The sequence below is a fragment of the Apium graveolens genome, chromosome 4 (genome assembly GCF_009905375.1).
Source record: "Apium graveolens cultivar Ventura chromosome 4, ASM990537v1, whole genome shotgun sequence".
NCBI lineage: Eukaryota > Viridiplantae > Streptophyta > Magnoliopsida > Apiales > Apiaceae > Apium > Apium graveolens.
Window position 1 is genome coordinate 17086385 of NC_133650.1, and position 4127 is coordinate 17090511.

At 31.7% G+C, this 4127-nt stretch overlaps 1 long non-coding RNA gene across 7 annotated transcripts; it reads right to left on the reverse strand.

Moving 5' to 3' along the window:
* Positions 1-797: 797 nt before the first annotated feature.
* On the reverse strand, positions 798-3832 carry LOC141717843 (uncharacterized). 7 transcript variants are annotated; one of them, XR_012573825.1, is made up of 4 exons: positions 3517-3831; positions 1919-3168; positions 1326-1387; positions 798-1178 (listed from the first exon to the last, which is right to left on the reverse strand). It is a non-coding gene; the product is annotated as an uncharacterized LOC141717843 (long non-coding RNA). The 7 variants fall into 7 exon arrangements; XR_012573822.1 differs by having other exon boundaries at positions 3508-3831; XR_012573821.1 differs by having other exon boundaries at positions 3488-3831.
* Between the last annotated feature and the right edge of the window lie 295 nt (positions 3833-4127).

Here is a 4127-nt window from a genome sequence, read left to right on the forward strand (position 1 = left end):
ATTGCAACCGGTGGAATTTTATTTTGATTTTAGTTATGTTTGACTTTGGTTCATTTCCATATTTTTTAGTTCGGATGAATATTATATATTATTTTATTTTAACCTGATGCTATAATACCGATCAACGAATTACTAGTTCAATAATATAATATTTTATTCAAATTAATAGAATTTATTATTTTATTTTAACCTGAAATCAATAATATCGACCAAATTCAACCAATTATACTTGAGTAGTTTGATTTTAAATTTTTTAACCTCGATCAATAGTATAATTTTGTTTTAGCAAGGAGAAATATGTCTTATTATATTGTCTTATTTTAAGGCAATTACACGACGAACGAATTATTTATATTTAGGTTTTGAAAAAAATAGTATAAACAACATAAATACAAAAGCAATCCTCTCTGTTATCACTACACCATAAAATACCTACTGTAACACCAAAAAAATGTTGCATTAGGGGGTAAATATGTTGCTCTTGCCCCATTTTTAAGCTAAGGTAATATTTTCTTAAAGATAGGTTTTTCCATGTTGCCTTAGGGGTCTAAGGTAACATCTTTGGTGCCTAAGGCAACATCGTGTTTTAACTTGTTTATATGTTGCCTTAGCTTGTTAATGCAACAGAAAGAGAGATAGTTGTAACTTGTTTTTTATGTTACCTTAGAGTTCTGAAATGTTTTTATAAAAGTGGGACCCACATTAGGGCCCACAGTTATTACATGGAATATGGGTCCCATTTTTTTGTTATTGTAACATTTTATAAAGCTAATGTAACACTTTGCTAATAAAAAAAATGAAAATTTGTTGTTAATATTTATGCAATCCCGAAAATAAATTCATCAACCCAACGATTTATCCAACAATACCATTTCATAAAACCGATGTACAATTAAATGTAATATATCTAATACATCCCAAACTTCTTAATCTACTAAATACAAACATTACAAGTCTAATTTACGAGAATCGCAATTAACTTAACTAATCCGGCAGCTATCTTTAGCTATCTCCTTGAAGATCAGTCTACCAAAGCTCTTTTCCACTAATTGATGTATATTGGGGCTGGGGATATTGATTGTCCAGAAAATGTAGTTGTTAACATCTGGACAAGGGCATTTACATAAGAAAGCCACTTCAATGGTGCCTGTGCCAACCTCTGTTTGCTATTCTAAATCCTGCAAAGTATATCACTCAATAAGCATTCGAATTTGCTTTACTCGTTGTACCCCGCTTGTAGAACAAGGTGTGAGGACAGAAAAAACGATGCAGACTAGTAAGTCTTAATATTTTCTAGTACATATATAGAAAGATAGATCATGTACCATATTTTCGAGGGTTATGAATGAGTTCCATCAGAGAATTGTACACATCCAGGTAAACCATCCTTGCATTAGGAAGACGGTTGTTGAGAGACTTCATTTCATCTGACACTTTAACGTTGAATAACTGTGCTAGTTCATTGTAATTATTTTTGTAATGGAGTTAATAATTTTTTTCATTGTTGGGTTCGATTTCTCACTTAAGGGTAGCAAATATTTTAGCCAAGTATTATAATCTATCTATCAAGTTCTTTTGTTTATCCTAGAAAATAATTTCAACTTATAATTTTTTACAGAAATTATAAGTTATTTAGAATTAAAGAACTATTTTTTAACAATTATTTAGCTCTAAACTAAAAATATAGTTATTTTTAACTTTTATGTTTTAGAAATTACAAGCAAATAGCTAGTCCTAGAAACTACAAAAAACCAGTACCATTTTGGTACTTCTCCGATAATCTTTTTCTATCCTGTGTTATTTGTATTTTCTTTAAAACGGCTTCTTTGACATAATCTAGAACTGGTATTGATCGAATACTGAAATATGTAGCAAAAGCATGATACAATGGATAAGAGATTAAAAGAAATGAGAAAACCTGATCAAACAGAAAAACGTGGAGGTCATGATACAATGCCCTTCCTTTACTGCTACAAAATCCAAGGCTTAGAACCCATGCTAGCAAGCAGATGTATTTCATGAGTACTGACAAGCAAGTTAGATTAGGTGAAAGGAAAAACGTTAAGAATTTAATAACTACAAAGTAAACCTTACTTCTGGAGAATCACGAGGGCTTCACAAGTTTGCTACAAAGTAAACAAATAAATATGGAGCAGATATGTAAGTCAAAAATAGAGCTGCTTCAGATTATCAAGGCCTTAAACTATGTTTTTTAATTCAAATGTCGATAGAATCTGTGATGCTTGATTTCTTGTACAGTCAGATTATGAACAAGATAAATTATATGCCTCATTCTGACATGAACAGGGCAAATAAGGCAGACGTTAAAAGTCTGGCCTTTCCAAAATCTAAAATAAGATGATCTTGAGGAATGTATCCTTCCAATGTGTGTGACTACTTTAATTCAGTAGGGGATTTATGCTGGGAAACTAAACAACCAAAAGTACTATTCATTTGGGTTCAAGCTAAATATTTCTATATAAACTAGGGCTTGATTAAGGAAGAACTATAAGAGCATAGGACAAACGGCCTGATACAATAATCCATATTGACATGCATGTTACAGTTCAAACTTATAGCTGATATTCTCTCGATGGAATGGAAGGTGATAACCAAGTGCATATGAAAAAATAAAAAGTTTATGCCTTTATGAATGGAGAAGGATACCTCGTATGTTAGTGTATCAGCCAACCCATAAATGCGGTCTATGTGTATGCTCTTACCAATGAGCTTAGAAAAGGTGGGATCACCATGTCTAGATTCTAGTCTGAAGCAATAGTTTAGTTAATTAATTAGGTTAATGTAATTTTACAATACAAGTAACTCTTGGAGTAAAAAATGGGTATTAATCAATCTGGAAAGCTTTGTGCATTATATAAGTAGACATATAAAGATTAAAGACACATTTGAATATATTTGTTGGGATTGTTTAGTACTTGATATTGTTAGGTCTCTGCAAGTTGGTTATATTATACATCTCAATGATACTCTAGGAATAATTGACATAACTAACAGAAGTGGTTGAGGTTACTAACCATTAAATAACCAATGAAAAAGGCAAGAAGAGAGAGGGTAGTTGTGAAGCCTTTGTGTACCGACCATGTCCAAGCAGACACGATGATAAAACATATGGAGCCACTACAGGTTCCAGAGAGGAAGGAGGTTGCCCTGGTGATATCAGAATTCACAACGCATTCAGCTAAATTGAAGATAACAAACCAACAAATTGAAGAGTACATAACATTATACAAAATCAACCCAAGATACAAAACCGATAAATATTATATCAGCTAAATTGTCACGAAATGTTGACTCCAACCTAGACACCATAAGATTTACTGTTACACCTTCCATAAGATTCAAAAACAAAATACCGAAATAATAAATCTAGGAATATTGATTTTAAGTAGTTGAATTTTAGGAACGAGAGAAACAAAATGGTCACTCGGCCAAGAAGACAATGAAACAAGGAAACGCACACACGCACATTACAAGAGAGAGAACAACCGCACATACAAACCAAGCCACTTGTCCAAGGAAAAAAAGCTTCAAGTGCAAACCCAAACGATGACCACCAGAAATTAGAGAGGTATATCAAACCCAAACGAAGAAAACCTGAAATTAGAGAGAGATATTAGATGTAATTTAAAAAATTATATGTATGTAACTGAACCCTAATTGAAGTTTAGAAGAACCAGATTCCTAATTAAAGAACATAGGCCTCAACCCCACTCAATTGATCCCTAATTAGAAATATAAATTCCCAAATATATACTCGAGACTGGAAGCGGTGGGGAGACAGAGTAACAGTACTAATAGAGAATAAACTCAAGTACCGTACTGATTGACAGACTATCAAATATTTAAAGTTTTGGCGTGCAAAATGTTTTGTTATTTATTTAACAAATGTTTAATAATTTGAAATAGTTCAAAAATAATCAAATTAAAGTTCAACAAATAAAAAAAATTATTGAGATTCGTTTGGTTTTATTTCGGCCTTTATCTCAAGTTCTATAAATTAGTTTTTGACGCTTTTACAACCTACGTGAAACTCACGAATTAACGTTTAATTCAGTAATAGTTTAAAAAATTTGTCCAACAAATATTTTTCAGTAATTGAAAAATAA